This window comes from Ruditapes philippinarum, unplaced genomic scaffold (assembly GCF_026571515.1).
Source record: "Ruditapes philippinarum isolate M1 unplaced genomic scaffold, ASM2657151v2 ctg1273_1_1_1_1, whole genome shotgun sequence".
In the NCBI taxonomy this organism is placed as follows: domain Eukaryota; kingdom Metazoa; phylum Mollusca; class Bivalvia; order Venerida; family Veneridae; genus Ruditapes; species Ruditapes philippinarum.
In genome coordinates, this window is record NW_026865545.1 from 22,419 (window position 1) to 48,902 (window position 26,484).

General features: G+C 33.3%; 1 long non-coding RNA gene across 1 annotated transcript; it reads left to right on the plus strand.

Annotated features, from left to right (window-relative positions):
* The first annotated feature begins 681 nt into the window (after window positions 1-681).
* Window positions 682-12,285, plus strand: LOC132729483 (uncharacterized). The gene is made up of 3 exons (XR_009625628.1): window positions 682-747; window positions 6,711-6,781; window positions 12,171-12,285. It is a non-coding gene; the product is annotated as an uncharacterized LOC132729483 (long non-coding RNA).
* Window positions 12,286-26,484: the final 14,199 nt, after the last annotated feature.

Below are 26,484 nucleotides of genomic sequence, written 5' to 3' on the forward strand. Positions count from 1 at the left end.
GTAATTTAGCTCATAACATTTCAATGGCTATCTATGGAATTAACCTTGCACATCATGTGCAAGTTATGCAAGGAAACCATGATAGTTTATGTGTCTCAGGAAGCCATTACCAACAGCAGGGAGTATGTTCATTTGCTCAACAGATGCGTAGACTTTTTTCAGAAATTGTTCCCTCCGGAGCAACTTACAATGAAGCTCAACGATTCCTTCCATGGCCAAACCTAGTTGAGCATCAAAATCGAGCTCAGAGAATGGATGGAAACAATAGCATTTCAAGACATGCAAATCAAGAGTCTAATCTACGTCAGGACCCTCCAAGAGAAAATGGATTAACTACAGAACACTTGGCAATGGTAAAAATAGGAAGTTACTTGTGTAATTACTGTCTTGGCAACTTAATAAAAGCATAAACTATTTAATATTACCACTTAATTTTGATAGCCTGTCAAACTGTCATTCAAATTCACTTCCTTGATTTTTTAGTGCCTATGATACACATTGTAAATTGTGTAATTGATGCATAATTAGCTGCTAACAGAAAGATGTTAAATTAGTTAAATTGGTACCATTTTTCTGTCGTGGTAGACCTGTATTGTGTATGAATTTGATATGTTTACAGGATAGGATCATGATTGATTATAAGTTAAAATTGTTACTGACCTTTGAATATTTATTTTTTTCAGGCAACACAACCTGGTAATCCAGCTACTACTGGTCAAGGATCAGCAACATTACAGGCCGATGGTTGTAAATATATCTTCTTTTTTTTTTTTGCTCTAAAATTCTTTGCTTACAAAATGCTAAAGTTGGCTACTCTTTTGATATTTGCCATGGGCCAGAATTTTATAAGCTAGTTTAAAGTGTGTTAACAAATTTTGGTAAAGATATTTGCTCGAAGCTTAATGTACATCACTTTGATATCATTGAGGTCAAGGTCAAAGGCCCATAACTCTAGCATAGACTACGACTGAATTATAGCCCTATTTAATTCAGAAAATTCTTGGATCAAGTCTTGCTGAAGGTATTGAAACTTAATACAAGTCTTTGGGGTCATAACCAGAGGTCACTATCCAAAAGCCTATATAGTGCTGCAAATTCATAGGGTAAAATGACACCGAAGTGGTCTATGTCAGCCAACAGCAAGTTTTATATACCAAATTATTCGTCTTGGTCTTAAGTTTCCGGAATGAATATTCATTTGGTTCAAGTCCGATGCGTAGCTTAAAAATCCAAGATGGCGTCAAAGATGGCCGCCAAATCCCTAAATATTCTAGAATTTAATATATTGCTCATATTTGTTTCGCCGCTTTTGTATTTCAATGTGAAAATTTTTGCACGGAAGATATCATTTAAAGCGTTTTATACGAAGAGATTTAATTTTATTTGAGAAAACAGATTGCTTTTTGCTTTTTTTATACGTAATTAAGCAAAATAAAGCTAAATTTATGGGTTTGTGCTATGATACTCTTGTCTTAGCTTAAACAGAGAAATATTTATTATTTATTTGTTATTCCACTATTGTAGTGTATTCATGAGAGTAATGCTTTAATGCATTCCTATCATATCTTAAGAAATCTTTCTTTGTAATTATGCAGTAAGACATATAAAATGAGAGGCGGTACATTAAAATAGTTTTACAATGTAAGGTTGTAACTGGTACTTTTTTGTTCTATCAATTATTTCCCCAAATTTTGTGTTTCTGTCAAATTATAGCTTCTTTAGTGCAGTCCATGTAACTGATTAACATAATAAACCAGGAATATGACAATTTGCTTCTGGTTATTTAATGAATTGTTGTTCAAATCGTACCCCACCCACTACGAATAAAAATCTAGAGAAACTCTGACCTCTCGATTATACTGATTATATGGAATGACAATATTTACGTAAGTTAATAATCATAAGGTGATTTTCATCCTATCAGATCTAAAAATCTGTTCAAAAATGTCTAACCAATTTAATAAGCATGATTTTGTTGTAAGTTCACCTAAGGATTTGAAAAGTACAATGTATGCAATACAACCTTTGCTCTTTATATGTTACACACCTTTTTATGTCAAATGAAATGTAATTTATTTTTTAAAGTTTCTTAAATTGACAAAATAGTCATTTAAAAAGTTTGATATTTTATCTACATAGATCATTACTCTGTTGACCTTCGGTTTCATGAAACATGCATAGTAGTCGGATAAAACATAATGTTTATATGAAAATCGTTCTTGGCATTATAATTGTGTTTGTGCTATTTTAATTCCTTCTATTTGACCTTTTTCGAGATGTGTGGTTCTAGTATTTCTTTTTAAATAGTGTATAATAAGCCTTTGGATATGTTACCTGCTTTTAAAGATTATATTTTGGCCTTTGATCCCGTTATATAAATCCATTTTATTTAGTTTCGCCCATTGTTCTCTATTTCTTGTGGACAATTAGTTGTATGTCGTGAAATTGCACGAACATTTAACATTGAAGATACCATGATCACTTTCGTATGAATACATATGTGGACGTGTCTTCACTTCCTTTAAAAGTGTACCAGTTTATATAAAACTGAGAATTCTGCTTAAGCCGGTGCTAGAGGGTGTGGATGGTAGGTAACTTGCAATTACCACTACCGGTATGTTCCTGTATGACGACACAGTGTAAATAAAATTAATCCCCGCCAAGTGAAATTCTAACAATTGTTATGGTTACATTAGACGAAATAGATAAAATACATACATGATCGTGTAAATATGTAAAATTAAGGTACAGCCTAATTACCATAACCAAAGTACTCGATGCCTTAAAGGCAGGCAGAGCAACAAGAACATCACTTACCAAGACAGAAGACGAAATTAAAACAATTAAGAACGCACAAAACGTCAAAAACGAAAATGTTGCAGGCTCGGTTTGATTGAGCCTGTTAATGAACGGCACTGTCAAGTGCAAACTACAGTACACGCCCCCTAGCACCGAATTAAGCAGAATTCAACATTTAATCATGGTTATGGTGAACTTTTGGATTTAGAAACAACCGCAGACGCGCTTATAATGTGGTTATCATGGAACACGTTAGTGTCATTCCATAGAAAGCGGCGTATGGTCCCAAAGTACAAGAATGTGTGTGCCCTAAACAAGAAAACAATGAGCGGAACTAAATAACATGGAACTTTGAAAGGGGATCAGAGGTTATGAAGCCTGCATGCCACAGATAAGCTGTCATCTCCACATAAATCAGGCCTGCTTATACCTAGGCGTAAAAGAGTTTTTAAAGTACAATTAAATCTTAAATATATTTGAATTACGACGACAGAACTTTGTAAAATATTTACGTAATTTATGATAGCGATAGCCTTGTTAAAGAAGTTTTCCAGAAATAAATAAATTGCGTTCATTAGAATCATCCACACGACAGCAGGCCCAGGCAAATCTAATTAACTTAGAAATATATATACCCAATATGATGTTGCATGAAGTACATGTGAACAGTTAACATCGTTACATTGTTTTTGAAAAAAAAACAATTATCATAGATTTTAATTACTATCTTATTGTTAATGATAGAAATGTTTAAATTTGAAAATATTAAGAGTTTGTTTTATTCATTTTACGTTCACTTAGATTTATTTAAGATTTCACTTGATCAAATTTGATTATTCATGTTAAGGATATCATCTAGGTAGCGGTAAATGCTATTTAATGCAACGTATAGCTTCCGGTTGTGAAATAGTAGAGAGACTTAACATAAAATCCCTCTAGTAACAATATAAAAGTAAATAAAGTAAACTAACATGTCATTGACATTATGATTGTAAAAATCAGGAAAAGAGAAGATCTTATGAGAGCAATTAAACATGGCAAAGTTGATAATTCAAACTCAGTTTGATTGGGTCTGTTCATGAGAGACCGTATCTCACGTCTCTTAGTACCGACTAAGTAGTATCCAAACCTCAACTATAAAGGTTTGCAATCAATGATCCCGAAAGACCAAGTCGTCCGGTTCGCTCAATAGGTAGAGCGTTGGACTGTGAATCGGGCAACCCGTGTTTGATTCCCGGACGGGCAGGTCACTTTCGTTGTGATTGATCATGAAATAGTTTCTACGGTTATTCGCACTGTACCACTGCTCTGTTTTGTACAGAAGTTTCAGTTCCTTGCGAAAGTGAGAGCAACTAGAACTGGTAAACTGCTTGACAGCCTGTCCAGGAACGATTCGGTGGCTGAACTGTGCTCTGGTAAATTCAATATGGTTACTGCCGTGATCCGGATTGAAAACTACCGACACAAACATCACCATCCTCCCGAAGGACCTATTAATATAACACTGTTAACCTGCTGTTGCAGACTCGGTTTGATTGAGCCTGTTCATGGACGGTACTGGAAAGTGCATGTTACTCTACGCCCCCTAGCACATAGTATTACTATCAAGTACCCGCCAGGGAAAAGATTAGCTATTTTCGTCCAAGTGAAAGCTATTCTTAATTCCTCCCATGAAGTTAACAACAAACTTGAAACAAAATGCTCAAAATCATACACAGGAGCTGTCAGTAGGACAGCGTGCTTGACTATTCTCAGTGCTTGATAGTAAAAAAATAGGACATAATATTGTAAAAAAGCTTGATACAGTGACCTCCTCTGTACACAGGTTGAGATTATGTTGGTGAACAAGTGTGCAAGGTCTCAAAGCGATATGTCGATGGAATTTTGAAATTATCTGAGGTGGTACTGTAAATTCAAAGTTGAAAAAAGGGGCATAATTCTGTCAAAATGCTTGATAGACCTCCTCAAGTGTTCAAGAGGAGGGCATGATGGTAAACAAGTGTGCAAGTTTCAATGTCATATGTCAATGGACTTTGAGATGGTACGCAAACTTTAACGCCGACGCTCGGGCGACTAGGATAGTTGTCCTTAATCGTCGAATAGTTGAGCTAAAAAGAAAATAATATATATTTTCAATTCACTCAATTTATATATATACTATATATATATATTTATATAATATATTATTCATAATTCAGATCCAGTCTATCAGAAAAGTCTCTTACTGTAAACTGAATAACCTACCAATTTTAAATGTTCTAGCAAATTACATTTTACATTTTAATGTATATATTATATCCGTCATCAATAATGACAAAGCTCCAAATATGGTTCAATTGTAGATTATCATATGTTAAGCCAATGCCTTAAAACAAGAGCTGCATGTCAGACAGCACGCTCGAATATTTAAAATCAACAGCCTGCATAATAAAGATTTAAAAATTCTCTTATTTATGAAGTAGTATAACTCTTTGAAATAAAAACATGTTAGAGGGATGTAACCTTCAATAATGATGATTGTGGTCCGAAAAATTCTGTAAGTTAATAAATTCCTAATAAATGCTTATCTTATGGGTCTTGAACAGTGACAATCACCTACAATTAAAATCAAAATCCCATTTGAAGACTAGCAATGAATGTTTATGGCTAAGGAGAAACAAACTTGCAAACAAATCCTTAACAAAAGACAAGCACAAGGTCAACGCAAATACCGAATTGCAGGTCAGTAAATTAGTTCTTTATTGTGTGCATAAAACAAATAAAAGAGATATTTCAACATTTAGACACACATGCAGGGCATTTTCTATGAAAGGTAAGATGTCTCATCACTAACCAATTAAATATAAGTGTTAAACTTTTTAATAACACTATTATAATATAAAACTAAAAAGTATTTAATTTAAATTCGTAATACCCCACCCACTTTGTATATGAATTTAGATCAACAAAACACATTTATGGCATAGTTTGCTTATTCTTACTTATTCTAAATATGTGTAGATATAGTTTTAAAGCTGTATTAAACGAAATCATGAATGTTATTCAGTTTAAACAAGAATAAAACTATTAAGTTACACATATTCAGAAAGCACACCCAGTTTGCAACATATTTTTTCTTCTTTTGTTTAAATTAGGCGATGAAAACTAGAAAAAAATCAATAAAGTCAAAATTTATAGCATGAGTAGGTTGAAAATAAGAAATTTTATGCAAAATTTTAATTGATTTACAAAACTGAAAAAGGAAATAAGCCAACGTAAAAATACTAGAATATTTAGGGATTTGGCGGCCATCTTTGACGCCATCTTGGATATCTTAGCTTCGCATCGGGGTTGGGCCAAATGAATATCTATTCCAGAAACTACAGATCCAGACGAACATTTTGGTATATGAAACTTGCTGTTGGCTGACATAGACCAGTTACCCCTCTAAATAGGCTAGTAAAATGGGCTGATTTGCAGCACTAATAATTCTGACAGGAATTTTGACTGAATAATGGCCATTTTTGAATTAAGAAAATTTCTGGTTCATTTTTTCTCCAGCAACATCAATCTTCATAACTATTTAAAGTATTCACATAAAATTTAATGCGTGTCTTGAGGATTCTAAGACGTGGAGGTCATTATTCAAAGATGATACTGATTTGTCTGGTGTATTGTCCTCTGTGAATTATTAATCTTTTGTATCATACATGTATACTTATCTAAGAATAAACATATTTATCTTCTCTTTAGTTTAATCTAATATGACCTAAAGTTATGTTTTTATCATGTAGAAATGTAGTCTTTGACTGGTAGTACTAAAGTAAATAATCCATAACAATTAGACTGTTGTAATGCAAATTCTTATTTGCTAAAAAGTCAACAGATTTACAAACGGCTATTAAAATAATTTTACTTTCTTTATACTTTAGTTATGACAGGAGCTACTGGTACTTCAGCTGATCTACCAAGTTCTCAAAGTGAAAGGGATAGAGTTAGAAGAGTAAGTCGAAGATGTGTGAGTTATGTTGACTTATAACATGCCGTGGCAACCAGAGTTCTGCATGGAATTAAATTCTTTGAACAATTTTCAAAGGTGACATTCCTGTGAAGTTTGGATGAAATTGGATGAGTGGTTTATGAGATGTTGTTTAAAGTTTAGGATAGACAGACACTGAATTATGAAAAGTGATCACAAAAGCTAACAAAAGTCGAAAAAGAAAAATCTTATTGGTTGTTCAATTTGTTCACGAAAATGATAAATGCTTAACTTAATCTGTAGGCTAATTCTTTTCTCCATTGTTGACATATACATGCAGTTTTAAAGTTTCTATACTTGACCCCATACTAGAGTCTACAAAAGCTTGTACAATACCATCAGTCTGTAATATAAAAACGACATCTAAAAGAATACAATAAATAAATACAGATCTTCATTTAGATGTTGTTGAGTAAAATATATTTCAAGTTGTGGCAATATTTAACAAAAGGGCCATGATGGCCGTGAAATTGCTCAGATAAATAAAAACTCCCCAAGACAAGGAACATGTAATATTGTAAACTATAAACAAAAGGAGATATAAAATCTAAACTTAAAGTGACATCACAAAGTTCATGTATCTGAAAAAAGTGCATGTGTAAAACATTACTAATACCTAATACTAATAAGCTTCAATCGAGCAACTTTTATCATGTTTATATATATGTACTTGTTCCTATTGAGTTTGTTAGCTTTTCTTTCTTAAGAAAAACGCGGAGCTATTGTTAACTCTTGCATTAATGTCAGCGTTGGTTGACCTTTTTGTTGAAGTCTGTTTTCTCAGAAACTGTAAAAACTATTCATTTTAAACTTGGTCAACAAAATTAACACCATTCAAAGGGCAGATAATTATTAAATTCATTTTACTTAGTTAATCGCTTGAAATTATACTTAGATGCTTGTTCAGTTTTTAATTAAGAATGCTATTCTAAAGGGCATGTAACTTTATAATTTAGTTTTTCTTAGTGATATCTATTTTTGGCTTTGTCCACAGGCTGGTCATGTTTTTATTTTTGTTTTTAATGTATTAATATAGGACTAAACTTGGTATAAATTGACTTGTTCTTTACTATAAATGTAATTTTTCAGCTCGACTTTTTTTTTTTAAAGTAGAGGTATTGTTATAGTCGCGACGGAGTTGCCGTTGCCGTAGCCGTTGCTGTTCCTGTCTGCAAACTTGTACCTGGATCATAACTTTTTTATTTCTTAGTGTATTGTCTTCATACTTGGCCACAACAACCCTTGGGACAAGACCTTTCAGTAGACCACACCAACCTTGACCTTCATCCATAAATGACCTTGACCTTCAAGGTTAAAATTCCAAATTTTGCTTGTTCATGCTGTTATTGGCTGTAACTTTGTTATTTTTGAATGGATTGTCTTCAAACTTGAACATAATAATCTTCAAGGATATCCCTTAAAAATAACCTGACAGACCTTGACCTTCTCTCATAAATGACCTTGACTTTGAAGGTCAAATTATTAAAATTTTCATGTTTTTGGCTATTAATTTGGCTGTAACTTTGTTATTTTTGAATGGATTGTCTTCAAACTTAAACATAATAATCTTCAAGGATAACCCTTAAAAATAAACTGACAGACCTTGACCTTCACTCATAAATGACCATGACTTTGAAGGTCAAATTATTGAAATTTTCATGTTTTTGGCTATTATTGGCTGTAACTTTGTTATTTTTTGAATGGATTGTCTTCAAACTTGAACATAATAATCTTCAAGGATAACCCTTAAAAATAACCCGACAGACCTTGACCTTCACTCATAAATGACCTTGACTTTGAAGGTCAAATTATTGAAATTTTCATGTTTTTGGCTATTATTGGCTGTAACTTTGTTATTTTGAATGGATTGTCTTCAAACTTGAACATAATAATCTTCAAGGATAACCCTTAAAAATAACCCGACAGACCTTGACCTTCACTCATGAATGACCTTGACTTTGTTTTGGCTGTAACTTTGCTATTATTGAAGCGATCAACTTCATATTGTAACAGAACATACTTAAAGACAAGACCTTGTTGTTTATCATGACTTCACCACGTGACTCCACCACGTGACTTCACAACGTGACTCCACCACGTGACTCCACCATGTGGCTCCACCATGTGACACCACCACATGACTCCACCTCGTGACTCCACCACGTGACTCCACCACATGACTCCACCACGTGACTTCACCATGTGACTACACCACGTGACTACCATTGACTTCCACCTGACACCACCACGTGACTCCACCACATGACTTCACAACGTGACTCCACCACGTGACTTCACAACGTGACTCCACAATGTGACTCGACCACGTGACTTCACCACATGACTTCACAAGGTGACTTCACCACGTGACTCCACCACATGACTACACCACGTGACTACACCACATGACACCACCACATGACTCTACCACGTGACTTCCACATGACACCAGCACGTGACACCACCACATGACACCACCACGTGACTTCACCACATGACACCACCACGTGACACCACAACGTGACTACACCACGTGACTCCACCCCGTTACTCCACCACGTGACTCTACCACGTGACTCCACCACGTGACTCCACCACGTGAAACCACCACAAGACTTGACCACGTGACACCACCAATTGACTTCGAATTGGGTGTCTCTATTTATATATATATAAATTAGTAAATTTTTATTATAATAAAATATATAGACAAAACTAATGTGACAAAACAGAATGATTTATTTTATAAAAAAGGAAACGTTAATATTTTGTTCAAACATTTCTTTGTTTGCTTTTAGAGAAAGTAAAAAGTTGAGCGTTGCCCCCGCCCGGGGGTGGCTCTTGTTTAAGTATTGTATCTTTAAAACTGCATGTATATGTCAACAATAGAAAAAAATTAGATTAAGTTAAGCATGGGAACAATTGAACAACCAATATTGAATAAGATTTCTCTTTTTCCACTTATTATCAGAGCTGTGACAAGGTGAGCTTTTGGGATCACTTTTTGTCCATCATCTGTCACCCGTAAACTTTTACTTTAAACAACATCTCCTCATAAACCGCTAAGCCATTTTCATCAAACTTCACAGGAATGTCACCTTTGATTGGTTTTTTCCTTATTTGTACCGTATAACTGGTTATTTCTGCGGGTGAAAATTTTTGAGTTTTGGAACTGAAAATGGGTATATTAATTTTGCGAATTTAATTTCTATGTTTTTCATCAAAATCGTTTATAAAATTTAATTTCTGTGTTTTCCTATTAAATTTTTGGGAGTTGGTTCTTTGAAGAGAAAGGTAAAGTGTCAAGTATAAAAAGTATGTATTTCATATGATAAAATATATCCATATAGCGCATTTAAAAATACAAGTAAAGCAGAATGTTAAAAATGTATAGTAAAACATAAAACTGCTCTTAAAAAAACAGTTTTTGTCAGTTCTGTGTGTATTCAAATTTGTAGCCCAGACTTTGGGCAATACTTGCTTTTTCAAAACCTTTATAAATCAACTTTTGGTCTCCTTTAATGTCCATGTGTACCTCATGTATCCACTGTGTCCCCGCAGTCTATTGCGCAGTCAGCTTTAGCCATTTACTTAGAAATACATTTAGCATACCAATTTAAGCTTATCTTTTACAATTTTTTTGTACAGATAAATCCACGGGCTGAAGCTTGTCAGTGAAATTTGGTGGAACATAAAAAATTTCAATTTGATTTGTGTATTGATTTATTTAACAGGTAAATTTAGGTGACATTTAACGGGGAAAAATTGAATATAAAACGAAATATTTGCGAATTTAATTTTTGCGGTTGGAAGGGACCCGCAAAATATTGCTGAAATGAGCTATCTGCAGAAATAACCAGTCATACAGTATATAGGACAAACTTAAAAAATCTTTTTTAAAAAATCCAAATAGCTAGAGCTTAGATATTAAGCATGAAACATTTTCTAGTGAGTGTCTACTAAGTTTGTTCAAATGAAAGTCCTAAGTTGACCCGCCAGGGTGGGGGGGGGGTGCTGGTCATTGGTTTTCCTTATATGTATTCAACTCAAACTCAACTCAATTTTATTTAAGTAAATAAAGGCCTCTGGCCCAAAATACACAACAGTATAAATATTATAGTGTATACATGTATTGAATGTCGTTGCATAACATATAAAATTAGAATAAAATAAGTCAAGAGCTGGTACTTTTCAACAAGTGATATACAAACAGAGATAGTTTATAAATATTTTCTTCATTTTGTGTACTCATCAGCGAATAAAAATCGTTAATTGTAGTACCATTTGAATACCAATTATAGAGATAATTATTTCGGACGTCATTATACTTAGAACATTGAAAAAAGGCATGAAATTCACAATCAATAGCAGTTACATTATTTTGGTTAAAACAAAATAAACATATTCTTTCATGAAGTGGTATATTATTTTGTCTTCCCATTTCAATCGTTAATTTGTGACAGGAACATCGAAACCTTGCAAGAGCAACCATATATTTTCTTGGAATATCACAGTAAAGATAACGTTCTTATATGTATATAGGAATAACTTTACAAAATTTCTTTTAGAATATCCAAATAGCTAGAGCTTAGATAAAAAGCATGAAACATCTTATTGTGAGTGTCTACAAAGTTTGTTCAAATAAAAGCCCTGGGGTCAAAATTGGCCCTGCCCTAGGGAGTCATTGATTTTCCTTATGTGTATTTTAAGTATAAACTTAATAATCTTACCATCTTCTTTTAAAAATCCCAAGGAGCTAGTGCTTTGATATTAAGCATGAAACATCTTTTCATGGTTGTCCACCAAGTTTGTTCAAATAAAAGCCCTAGGGTCAAAATTGGTGGGGCCCAAGGGTTGTTTTTTTCTTTATATGTATATGTATATAGGGAAAAAAAACTTCTTTTAAAAAACCCAAATAGCTAGTGCCTAGATATTAAGCATGAAACATCTTCAAATGGGTGTCTACCAAGTTTGTTTAAATAAAAGTTCTGGGGTCAAAATTGGCCCCCAGTGGTTCATTGAATTTCCTGATATGTAAACATCTTTTGGAACTGTTGTTTCCCTTAGCAATAGCAATCTGTAATGTTTTTACACATGCACTATTTCAAATACAAATTATGAACTTTGTGATAACAGGTTAAGTTTAGATTTTATATCTCCTTTTGTTTATAGTTTACAATATAACTTGTTCCTTGTTCTTGGTAGTTTTTATTTCAGCTGAGCAATTTCAGGGCCGTCATGGCCCTCTTAATAAATATTTCCACAACTTTAGTTATATTTTTATTTAACAACATCTAAATGAAGGTCTGTATTTATTTATTGTATTCTTTTAGATGTTGTTTTTACATTACAGGTTGACCGTATTGTACAAGCTTTTGTAGACTCTAGTATCGGGACAACAGTTATTGGTCTTGGATTTACAAGAGGAGATGTTGAAGATGTTATACGGAGACTACTCAGAACTGGAGGTAAATCATTTTTATTGTGTGTCAAACATTAATAAATCCTTGGGTTACTACATACTAATATTGAACAGGGAGTCATTGGTTTTCCGGATATGTTATAGTAAACCTTCAAAAACCTCTTCTTTTAGATCCCATGGGCAATTGATACTTGTCCTGAAACATCATCTTGTAAATCTTTACCAAGAATGTTCAAATCATGGCCCCATCAAAATTTGCATGAAACATTATCTTGTGGGCCAAGGTTGCTGAAATTATGGCCTTTGAAGTCAAAATTACATGGTCTTCCTTATTAAATTTGTATACTTATGTCGAAATGTATGTATGAAGTTGAAACCGCATGTGTAGGTATTTTACCAAAAAATGCAAGTTATGTAAAATCAAGCTCTTGAGGTAAAAAAAATGGTCCCATCTTTGGGGTCACAAAATTTACATAAACTTACAGCAAAAAAAACAACAACAAAAACAAATACAGCAAGAACAATTTTTAACCTTCTTGTTCAATCCTGCATGGCCTTCAGCTGCCTCATCTTACATTTCTGGCATGTTGCATGCTATAAGAATCTTTCACTGGCTGCTTGTGGCACCTGCAGACTGGAATATCTAGCTTGAAAGGTAAGGGGTAAAGAGGCTTTGCCCAAGTTTCCGCTAAACAGTTACCTGATAGCTAGATATATTCCCGTCTGTATCGACAGGAAAATATTTTCCTAACAGTTTTCTTAGCAACGATTTATCACAGCCTCTTGATATTTGGTATACAGCATTAAGACATGATCCCCTACAGAAGGATTCAAATTCAGGTCTGTTGCTCATCAACTTCCTATTTACTGACTTAGTTAAATTTAGACATTAATGGTGAATGGTAGGAAATTGATATTTGGTATACAGCATTAAGACATGGTCCCATACGGTGGGATTCAATTTCAGGTCTGTCAGTCATCCACTTTGTGTTCACAGTGATGACCAATAATTATTAACCTACTATCTTAGATTCAGTCTTTCAAATATGTTCCATTTGTAAATTTCAGTGTTTGAAATCTAAATTTTGCATTCATTGAATGGAACATTTGTTGTCCTCTTGTTAGAGTAATAGCTTTTTATATACATTGCTTTGCAGAACATTTGTAATATTGAGGCAACATAATGAAAAAATGATGTAGTTTTTTATATTTACAGAAAGAATAACTGTCAACAATGTCATGTGTCAGTTAAGGAGGATGTAAACAGTGGTGTCTATGTGAGGCAATACTTTAAGACCTGTGCTTACAGATGTTACAAAAGTGTATAACATTAAAATGTACATAGGACAAAATCTGATATCTGTTCTATATTATGTGGCTTACTTCATTCATTTGTATGAATATGAATAGTAAGTTTTTCCCCAGCTCTTACATTTATAGAATGATAATTTGTCAAATAAGTGTCCTGTCTGTATTTCTAATGTTTAAAGAGTTAAATTCCCTAGTATATTTTTATATTAGATACTATGTTCTGTTAATTTAACATATGCAAAGGTATACAACCTACATTGTAAGATATGATTACAAGGCCTACATTGTAAGATAGGATCATAATGTATAGGAAAGATGCAAATGGTGCTAACAACAAAGCTTTTAATTTTTCTTATATTCCATAGGATATTTTTGTTGTGTCAAAGGAAGAATGTTTAACATGAATAATTAGGTATAATACAGTGATAAGTATTTATAAAACAAAGCATTTCAGTAAGACATATCTTAAAGTTATACGACTATAATGATGTACATTGTAAGAGGCCTTGTTGTAATTTAGCAGTCATATCGGATAGTTATATAATGACTATAATAATGTACATATCATTGTTAGAGGCCTTGTTGTAATTAAGCAGTCATTAGATGACTTTAATTTTTGTTTGGTATTTACATCACCTGAAGCACCACATGCTCATGTTAAGTTATATTAGCCACACACCATCTTTTTTTATCTGCATCTTTGTCAGAATAATTATGAAGTTTATATGTAGATATTTATCTTACAACGAGTTAATATTTCTCTACAGTGATATATTGTTGTAGATGAAACAACGAGTTAATATTTCTTTACAGTGATACATTGTTTTAAATAGAGTGTAAATATCATGTTTAAACCAGTCGCTGTCTGTATACATGTTTAAAAGTCAAATCGGTTTAAAAATAAATACATCAGTTAGGAGAGACACGCTGATAGTGTGTAGCGGTTATTTTTTTGTTGAGAAGATAATTTGTTGTTTAAAAGGGACTTTTGTTAATTTGTTGAAGTTGGTTGAATGTTATTGTGGTGATCTTAATTGATCAGGGTTTATTGGTTGTAATTAGTTGTTTTGGTTGTTGAGTTATATCTGTTTGTGAAGATATAATTGGTTGATATTGGTTGAATGTTTGTCCGGTCAAGATTATATTAGTTGATGCTTTGTTTTGAGGATATATGTAAATATTGGGTGCTTTAGTTTGCTTTTCTGATGCTGATTAGATTGTGTGAAGTTAATATTGTTGGATGAATGTTTGTGGTTATTACTGTATCTTAGAGTTGTAAAAATAGTAATTTCTGTGTTCTTCATTTTGTGGTGATTTTATTGTTTTGTTTGATCATAAGTTGTTTAGAGCTTGGGCTCGCCAGGTGCCAAGTATTGTTTTGTATAAAGTAATTAAGTAATTGCATTTTATAGTCTAAGTTTCATGCTTACGCACGTTCACCGACTTTACAGCTATTACCCCTGGTCATCGGGCTACTGGTATCTATCTATCAATCTCCCTGGGGAGTCTTTTAACTCCGCTTAGTGCAGCCGACACTTTGGCGCAACGGATTTATACCACCCTCGCAGGTACCCATTTACACCTGGGTGAAGTGAAGCAATCGCAGGTAAATTTCTTGCTCAAGGAAATTAGCAGTGCCCCTAGTGGGGTTCGAACCCGGGACCTCTCGATCCATAAGCGCGCGTCCTACCACTGGACTACTGCTCCTGTAAAAGACGTATACGTGAAAAGATATTTCGTATAAGTGGTTAATAAATGACGTGTGTTTGTTTTGGGTGTAAATAATCATCAAAATTCTTTGTTTTGGGTGTAAATAATAATCAGAGTTTGTTGTTTAAATGTATATATTGATTTGAGATAGAAACTGATAAAAATACCTAAAAAAAAATAGTGTTAACTAAACAATTACAAATTTATGTATAGAAAAAGCATCTGTATGTTTGTTCTTCCAGACTTTTGAAATAATTACTCTTTCTAAACCTATTGGTCAATGACATGAAAACTTCAAAGGAATAATCCTAAGATTTCTTTGAAGAATTTTGTTCTCCTGCAGAACTCTTTGTCTCTGTTCAATGTATGAGCTACCTTTCCTTTTTTCTCTTCTTTTATTTCCCTTGTGATTTTGTTTGTATATTATGTTGTGTATGTACATGTGTATATATTGTGGAAATCTGGAGTTGTGATAAATACTCAATGACAATAATTGTTACTTAATCAAAAAATATTTGATACATGTGTATAAAATATATATATATATATATTATATATATATATATATATTATATATATATATATATATATATATATATATATATATATATATATATATATATATATATATATATATATATATATATATATGATTAATGAAAATCTTTGTAAAGTATGGAGGGGGATGCCCTCGACCCCCACATGCCCATGAGGAGGGGGAAAAAAGAAAAAAGAACTCTATGTCCATGAAAAGGAAAACGTTTGGCATTTGTTTTTTTGTCAAAATTTGTTAGATCATCTTCAAAGATTGTTTGAACAGATTTTATTGTGTATGTATCCAGAACGTTTCTTTATTAAAATGGTCTGAATTATTAACAGTGATATCTATGGGCATAAATAAAAGGCATTGAAATTAAGAGCATTCAAATTAAAGAGCAAGGCAACATTTGTGGAGATGAGGAATCTGTAAAATTACATCTATCAAATTTGTGACTACATGTATTCATATGTCTTGACACCGCAGACAAATTGCATATTGCATTAACTACAAGTAAATAGGTAAACAACATTATAGTTTGACAGTTTCTATTGTAACGTAGCCCCCTGAACTTAATCTATGTTTATAAAAATGTAATTTTTAACTATAACTTCTTCATTTCTTAAGATGTCTTCTTCAAAATTCAAATATTTGTGTTTTATTAATCATTTGTGACATGATTCTAACTCTAGCTTGAATAATTCCAGAATTATTCACCCCTTGAACTTGGACTTTGTATAATTATAAAAATTGTAAATTTTTCCTTTAACTTTTCTTAATGTTTATATTATACATGTATTAAATGATAATATGACATGGTTCATATCTCTTGTGTCAATGTTTTCCAAATTATCTTCCTCTTGAAGTTAATTTTGCCGTAACTTCTTTATTTCTTCAGGGATTTACTTAAGACTTCAAACATATGTTTGTTATCAACATCTTTGTCATATGTATTAAGATTTATACGTCTTGCTCCCGTTTTTCCAGAATTATCTCCAAACTTGGAATTATTTGAAAATTGTTATATTTTTATTATAAATGGTATCTATTCTAGACTTAAGATAATTGGTCTTTGTCATTACTCACATCATACATGACAAGGTTCAAACTCTAGCATCTTTATTTCAAGAGTCCTCTTTGAATTAATGATTTTAATTTTACTTTAAAACTTTATATACTTTTGCTCTATATCAATTTTTGTACTGATGGGATTGACTGCAGGTTTCAAATTGTTATCATAGAAATGTCTGTTAAACTTTTATTGACATAGTCACATGTATTTAATGTGGTGCAAAAATATTGGAACATTTGAGTGCTTTATTAATACTGGTGCAGATATATATATTTGTATCATAATTGTTTTTTTTTCCTAGTTTTGTCTTCCTTTACCAGTATTTTTTACGTCCAGTATTTAATTAGTTGACCATCATTGTCTCCTGTGACAGTTCTTGTGAAGTATTTTTTGTTATGTTGAGATATACCTTATTTTATATATTTTGCAATATGTTCATTTTCAGCATTAATGCAAATTTTTATTGTTGTGTAATAATTTGTTTTATCATATGTCATGTATCATTATTTTAGTTATTTTTTCAACTTTGTTAATTTCAAGAAGTCTATTTTAAGAATAATGAGTACTGTTCTACTAATCTCCACCTAAGCATCAGTACCGGTATTTTTTATTATCCCCCGCCGATGGAATCGGGAGGGGGATATAGTTTTGGCGTTGTCCTTCCGTCTGTCCGAATTTCGTTTCTGGACTAGTTCTCAGCAACTACTGGCTGGAATTCAACGAAACTTTATGAGAATCATCAATATTAAAAGGAGATGCTCATATCGACGGCTTCTTCCAGTCTGACACTTTAACTCAGAGTTATGGCCCTTGATTAGTTATACAGTATGCATATAGTGAAAAAATCGTTTCCGCGCTACTTCTCTGCAACTACTGGCTGGAATTCAATGAAACTTTACGGGAACCTTCAATATCAAGAGGAGTTGCGCATATCGTCGGCTTGTTCCGGTCCGACACTTTAACTCAAGAGTTATGGCCCTTGATTAGTTATGCAGTATGCATATAGAGTAAAAATCGTTTCCGCGCTACTTCTCTGCAACTACTGGCTGGAATTCAATGAAACTTTACGGGAACCTTCCATATCAAGAGGAGTTGCGCATATCGTCGGCTTGTTCCCGTCCGACACTTTAACTCAAGAGTTATGGCCCTTGATTAGTTATGCAGTATGCATATAGAGTAAAAATCGTTTCCGCGCTACTTCTCTGCAACTACTGGCTGGAATTCAATGAAACTTTATGAGAACCTTCAATACCAAGAGGAGATGCGCATATCGTCATCTTGTTTGGGTCAGACACTTAAACTAAGAGTTATGGCTCTTGATTAATTATGCAGTATGCATATAGAGTAAAAATCGTTTCCGCGCTACTTCTCTGCAACTACTGGCTAGAATTCAACGAAACTTTATGGGAACCTTCAATATCAAGAGAAGATGCGCATAACATTGCCTTGTTGGGGTCAGACATTTTAACTCAGAGTTATGGCCTTTGATTAGTTATGCAGTATGCATATAGAAAAATATTATTTTCTGCGCTACTTCTCTGCAACTACTGGCTGGAATTCAATGAAACTTTATGGGAACCTTCAATACCAAGAGGAGATGGGCATATCATCGTCTTGTTCGGGTCAGACATTTTAACTTAAAGTTATGGCCCTTGATAACTTATGCAGTATACAACCAGAGCAATAATCGTTTCCGTGCTACTTCTCTGTAACTACTGGCTGGAATTCAATGAAACTTTATGGGATACGAAGAGGAGATGTGCATATAGTCGCCTTGTTCCAGTCAGACACTTAAAACTCAGATTTATGGCCCTTGATTAGTTATACAGTATGCATACATCTCATTGGCATTTCCAGATATAACTATTTAACACAGAGTTATGACTCTGTTATTGCCCTGAATATTTATCAAGTTCAAAGAATATTACTGTTTATGCCATGATAAATATATAAATAAAGCCTTTAATGTCTTCAGTTGTTGTGTTAGTAATAACCAGTACTCGGCGGGGGATATAAATTCAACGAATTTGCTTGTTAAAATTTAATGTGCTATTCAAATTTCACAGGTGCATTTTAACTGTTTAGATTTGATGTTATTGTGTCTCATTAACAGTCGATTTCTTACACAGGCAAACACAGGCTAAAGTTTTTCTCAATAATTGGGTTTGAATTTTACCTAATTAATATTTCACTCAGGCTATCAGTTAAAATGTGTATCTTCTTAAGGTTCTTGTTTGGCAATGAAGTACTGAAATGATGTGATGCCTGTCTCACCCCTTGTTGCATTTAACTGTTTTTGTTTGGAAAATTTGAATACTGACCTTTCTTAATGACTTAAGTTCAAAATTTGTGATGTTAAAGAAATTTCAATTTGAAACATTCCTACATTATTATCTGTTATTTTGTTTTTATAAAGTTATGTTTAATATACAGGACAGGACTGTTAATTTTTATACAATGTATTTTTATGTAAAATATAAATGTTTTCATATACAAGCATTTTCTGTGATGACCATATTGTTATCTATGTTTGTTTTAAACAAACATTCCATTTCTATGTAACATAAGTATCATATATTATACAAATATGGACTTATCGCCTCGGTCAATATTAATTTTTCAGTACATATCACATTATATTCACTAGCTAAAAAGTACATATCTATTTTATTATATAATTTATGAATAGCTTTCGGAAATCAGGTTTTCTTCTTTTTCAACAATTTGGCCCTTTCTATTTTTAAAATGAGCGCATTGGCATGCTAATATTCGTATTATTCTAAAAAATGTAAAGACAGTAACTAAAATAGTCTAATTTGACTCTTATTTATAAATTATGGAAAAGGAAGACAACCTGAAAAATAAAGATTTCCGAAAGCTATTTATAAATTATATAATAAAATAGATATGTACTTTTTAGCTAGTGAATATAATGTGATATGTACTGAAAAATTAATATTGACCTCGGCTATCACCTGGGTAAAAAGTCCATATTTGTATAATATATGATACTTATATTACATAGAAAACAAGGGCAATATATATATGACACTTTACAACGTTATGCAATAACTTTAATTCAGTGCAAAGTTTTATGCAGTCTTTTATTATTTTAATTGGTTCAGCACATATGTTTTTAACCAGCACACTTTAGTGCAACTTGTCTTTGTTTATTTATTTCAAAGCCAATGAACATTCCAAAATAGTGCAATTCCAAATTACAATGTTTTTTAAACAGGTAAATTATTTAGGTATATTGGTTACGAAATTATTTAAAATTTACATCTAATTTCAGTCTATTCACTACATAGGAAATGAATGTGAATTCATGTTTTTCAGGTAAAAAAATCCTTAATAGTTAAGTTATATGATAGCAAATTTGATGTTCTATGAACATGTTTTATCAGCCTATGAATATTTTAAAACTAGGCTTTTTTCCATTTTGAGTATCATAACTTCTCTGCTGAAAAGTTATGGTAAAATTTTATGATGTGAGGCATATTAGATCTGACTAAAAATTATCAATGAATTTCATAGTTATCTTCTTTGTTCATGTTTGATAAATTAAGGTGTTTTAAGAATAAAATAATCTTGCATGATTGTAACAGTGTCAGTTATTCCACCTCTAATGCATTGTTGCTTTTTAGCTCACCTGTCACAAAGTGACAGGGTGAGCTTTTGTGATCGCTTTTCATCCGGCGTCCGTCCGGCGTCTGTCCGTAAACTTTTACTTTAAATGACATCTCCTCATAAACCACTAAGCCAATTTCATCCAAACTTCACAGGAATGTTCCTTTGGTGGTCACCTTTAAAAATTGTTCAAAGAATTTAATTCCATGCAGAACTCTGGTTGCCATGGCAACCGAAAGAAAATTTTTTAAATATCTTCTCAGGGCTGCCGATTTTCCTTGGATTCGCGGAAATCCGCGGATTTCCTGAGCTCCTGGGTCATTTTTGAGATTGATGTAAATTCGACAAAGACAATAAATTTCATTTGTCATATTTTATACAGTACCCAAAATCGGCACGCTTCGGCTTTTATCGTTACGCTAGCCGCCTATGGTACGTCTGTAAGCGCTTTTCTCATTGGTCAAATCGAGTCTTTTCCGGCATTCTATTTTAGAATAACCAATCAAATTACAGTTTAATTTGTCGCTCTTGTCTGTTGTCAAAATGCGTCAAAATGTCGGATATTTGTTTTGAGGGCTGATGAAAACCTGAAGTCAAACTAAAGTGTCTCTGAATGGCTTTAAAGGCAACCAAGGAAGACAAATTTAGAGTCCAGGAAATTTATTTTAGGGCATACCAAATCATCAGAATCCAGGAGCTTTTGGGGGCTTCGCCCCATGGTCTCCCACCATGGTTCTGCCCTGGACCCGCAAAGGTGGCTTGCACAGCTTCCTTGACCCCCGGCGTATTTTCCTCTGATTTTGCAATTTGCTGTTGGCAGCCCTGTCTTCTTTTAAAAAACCCTAAGAGCTAGAGCTTAGATATTTGGCATGAAACATCTTCTAGTGAGTGTCTACCAAGTTTGTTCAAATAAAAGCCCTGTGGTCAAAATTGGTCCCGCCCCAGGGGGTCATTATGCATATAGTAAAAACTTAAAAAAATCTTCTTTTAAAGAACTCAAAGAGCTAGAGCTAAGATATTTAGCATGAAACATGTTCTATAGGGTGTCTACTAAGTTTGTTCAAATAAAAGCCCTAGGGTCAAAATTGGCCCAGCCCCAGGGGGGCATTGATTTTCCCTATATGCACATAGTAAAAACTTAAATAATCTTCTTTTAAAGAACTCAAAGAGCTAGAGCTAAGATATTTAGCATGAAACATGTTCTATTGGGTGTCTACCAAGTTTGTTCAAATAAAAGCCCTGGGGTCAAAATTGGCCCACGCCCCAGGGGGTCATTGATTTTTCCTATATGCATATAGTAAACTAAAAAAAATTTCTTTTAAAGTACCCAAAGAGCTACAGCTAAGATATTTATCATGAAACATGTTCTAATGGGTGTCTACCAAGTTTGTTCAAATAAAAGCCCTGGGGTCAAAATTGGCCCCGCCCAAGGGGGTAATTGATTTTCCCTATATGCATATAGTAAAAACTTAAAAATTCTTCTGTTAAAGAACCCAAAGAGCTAGAGCTAAGATTTTTAGCATGAAACATCTTCTAATGAGTGTCTTCCAACTTTGTTCAAATAAAAGCCCTAGGGTCAAAATTGGCCCAGCCTAAGGGGGTCATTGATTTTCCCTATATGCTTATAGTAAAAACTTAAAAAATCTTCTTTTAAAGAACTCAAAGAGTTAGACCTAAGATATTTAGCATGAAACATGTTCTTATGGGTGTCTACCAAGTTTGTTCAAATAAAAGCCCTGGGGTCAAAATTGGCCCCGCCCCAGGGGGTCATTGATTTTCCTTATATGTGTATAGCAAAAACTTAAAAATCTTCTTTGAAAAAACCCAAATAGCTAGAGTTTAGATATTAAGCATGAAACATCTTCTAGTAAGTGTCTACAAAGTTTGTTCAGATAAAAGCCCTGGGGTCAAAATTGGCCCTGCCCCGGGGTCATTGATTTTCCTTATATTTGTATAGCAAAAACTTAAAAATCTTCTTTTAAAAAACACAAATAGCTAGAGTTAAGATATTAAGCATGAAACATCTTCTAGTAAGTGTCTACAAAGTTTGTTCAAATGAAAGCCCTGGGGGTCAAAACTGGTCCCGCCCCAGGGGTGGCATTGTTTTTAAACTATATGTGTATAGTAAACTTAAAAATTCTTCTTTTAAAAAACCCAATGAGCTAGAGCTTAGATGTTGAGCATGAAACATCTTCTTATGGGTGTCTACCAAGTTTGTTCAAATAAAAGCCCTTTGGTTAAAATTGGGCCTGTCGGGGGGGGGGATCATTATTTTTCATTATATGTGTGTAGTAAAAACTTAACTTCATGAAACATCTTCTAATGGGTGTCTTCCAAGTTTGTTAAATTGAAAGCCGTGGGGTTAAAACTGGCCCCGCTCTGGGGGGCCTATATACAGGTGAGCGACCTCAGGGCCTTCATGGCCCTCTTGTTTAGTACTTTTATTGTTTTGATATCATTTATGTATTTATATTTGATAGTAGGTATTGGTCTGTTAAACTGTTAACCTACTGAATTTTGTAAATCTATTTTACCAGCCTCAATTTTTTTAACTGTCCATTATCAATTTGGGAAATGAAAACAAAAAATTGAAATTAACCAACAGTGTAGAGTCTGGTGAGACTACTGGCCTGACTCGTAAATGGTGGCAAAATCTAATAAAATTTGGTTCTACCAGATTAATGGTTAAAACACGCAAATAACTAATCACATTCATAGTAATTTTGATTTTTTTAAGAATCTTGAATATACTTCCACATTTGCCAGATCTTGTCCTTTTTATAGTCTCTTTTTTGTAATACTAATTATGTCCTTGTTATAAAATTGGTTGCGGGGGCTGGGTAGGTTAAAGTTTGTTACCCCTGTCTGTGCATGTGATCAGAAAAGTATGAATGCTGACTATGTCGAAGGTGAAGGCTTTAACTTTATGGGTGTTCAAGCTTCAGGTTTGTTTTCTACCCATGAAAGCTCTCTTTTTCTATATAAAGGCAATTGAAGTAATGCTTAATTCAGGATTTCCAATTTTTCTGATATTTTTAACTTGCAACCATGTAATTAAGTTAATTCTCATATTTTCTAAAGGGTAGTGAATTTCTAAAGTGGAATATTATCATTAATTTGTACACATTGCTAGCATTTGTAGACGATGTATTGTGTAAAAAGTTTATGTTATTATATAAAAGGTCAAGGTCACAGCATGGGTTAAGCTCACCTGTCACAAGAAAATTCCAATATTTCGACACTGATCCCGATTCCCGATATTACAGCTTGAATTCCCGATATTTAAAAAGAATGCGGCAAAACCATGTCTAATTAACCTATTTTTAGTGAGTGGGTATTTTTTTTTGTTTGTTTAGGAATTACACAATCATGGAGGCAAAAATGTGGATTTAATTAACGGAACGATTCTTGCATTTATTTTGAGTCTTCTACTTATGTTACGTTATTTAACTGTCTGAGTCTTATGTTCATGAATAGTTGTTGCATGTTTTCAAAATTTTGTTTGTTTGTTTGTTTCATTTGACGCCTTTTTCCAACAGTATTTCAGTCATATAGGCGGGTAGTTTCAAATAGCTTGTGTTTTAAATTATTAGCCATTATTGTATGACTGAAAAGACAGATATAATTATTATACCCCCGCACAACAAAGTTGTAAGGGGGGTATACTGGAATCAGCTTGTCCGCCCGGCTGTCCGGCCGTCCGTCGGTTTTTTCTTGTCCGACCAATAACTTAAGATTCCTTTGACCCACAGTCTTCATATTTGGCATGGAGGTTAGTCATGATTAGTAGATGACCCCTATTGATTTTGAGGTCACCAGGTCAAAGGTCACAGGGGACTTGACTTCAAAAAGCTTGTCCGCCCAATAACTTAAGATTCCTTTGACCCACAGTCTTTATATTTGGCATGGAGGTTAGTCATGATAAGTAGATGACCCCTATTGATTTTGAGGTCACCAGGTCAAAGGTCAAGGTCACAAGGGCCTTGACATCAAAAAGCTTGTCCGCCCAATAACATAAGATTCCTTTGACCCACAGTCTTCATGTTTGGCATGGAGGTTAGTCATGATTAGTAGATGACCCCTATTGATTTTGAGGTCACCAGGTCAAAGGTCAAGGTCACAAGGACCTTGTCAAAAAGCTTTTCCCCTCAATTGCTATAATTATTTAGACTGAAAATAATGAAATGTGAAAATGTGACTGTTTTAGAAATAGCCTGTATGACGACACTTATTTATTTATCTATTTATTTATTATTAATATTGATTTACAAAAAAAAACATAAAAAATATAATCATTTAATGATTTTGAGGGTAATATAGATTCTTTGAACCAAATGTGCCAAACACGCATTGAAATTCGAGTCAATAAAAAATCCAGTTTTGAGCCTCAAAGTCGAGCTGAAAATCCAGATTTGGCCCATTTCATTTGTCACATGTATGATATAATATAATTGCCAACATGAGGTTATTGTTTTATTGACTTGTTGGGAGTAAATGTACTTGTTCTTGCCAGTTTTTTACAACTTTGTTAGTGTATAAGTCTGTTAAATGGCAAATTTACTTGAGATTGTATTAGTATAAAGAGATTCTTATTTTTTTGATATCTGGAAAAACTTAACATTTAGATCTTTCGCTATAAAATCATGGCAACAAAATATGTATAATTCTGTAAATTTTTACAAATTATGTTACCTAGTTAAAATGATATAATTATGCAAATTTTCTTGTAAACTAGGCTAATTTAACTCATGATGGAGTGACTATTTCTGCCAATATCTCCACTTATGTAAGATTTTTTTTTCATCCATATTTAGATCTGACTCTGAAATTATCAAAATCAATATCAACCAAAAAGCATGTAATAAACAAGCTTTCTTATTTCTTTGGAACTCATTATTTGAATAAGAGAAAGGAACATTATTGAACTATTAAACAAAAGGCGACAATTTTTCAGGAGATTATTTTAAGGTATCAATGCTAAGACAATTTATATAGTTATTAGCTCATCTGTCACAAAGTGACAGGGTGAGCTTTTGTGATCGCTTTTCGTCCGGAGTCCGGCCAGCGTCCGTCCGTAAACTTTTACTTTAAATGACATCTCCTCATAAACCAATAAGCCAATTTCATCCAAACTTCACAGGAATGTTCCTTTGGTGGTCACCTTTAAAAATTGTTCAAAGAATTTAATTCCATGCAGAACTCTGGTTGCCATGGCAACCGAAAGAAAAAAATTTAAATATCTTCTTTAAAAAAAACCTAAGAGCTAGAGCTTAGATATTTGGCTTGAAACATCTTCTAGTGAGTGTCTACCAAGTTTGTTCAAATAAAAGCCCTGGGGTCAAAATTGGCCCCGCCCCAGGGGGTCATTGACTTTCCCTATATGCACATAGTAAAAACTTAAAAAATCTTCTTTAAAAGAACTCAAAGAGCTAGAGCTAAGATATTAAGCATGAAACATTTTCTAATGAGTGTCTACCAAGTTTGTTCAAATAAAAGCCCTGGGGTCAAAATTGGCCCCGCCCCAGGGGGTCATTGATTTTCCTTATGTGTATATAGCAAAAACTTAAAAAATCTACTTTGAAAAAACCCAAATAGCTAGAGTTTAGATATTAAGCATGAAACATCTTCTAGTGAGTGTCTACAAAGTTTGTTCAAATAAAAGCCCTGGGGTCAAAATTGGCCCCGCCCCGGGGGTCATTGATTTTCCTTATATGTGTATAGCAAAAACTTAAAACTCTTCTGTGAAAAAACCGAAATAGCTAGAGTTTACATATTAAGCATGAAACATCTTCTAGTTACTGTTTACAAAGTTTGTTCAAATAAAAGCCCTGGGGTCAAAACTGGCATCGCCCTAGTGGTGTCATTGTTTTTAACTATATGTGTATAGTAAAAACTTTAAAAATCTTCTTTGAAAACCCCAATGAGCTCAGAGCTTATATGTTTAGCATGAAACATCTTCTTATGAGTGTCTACCAAGTTTGTTC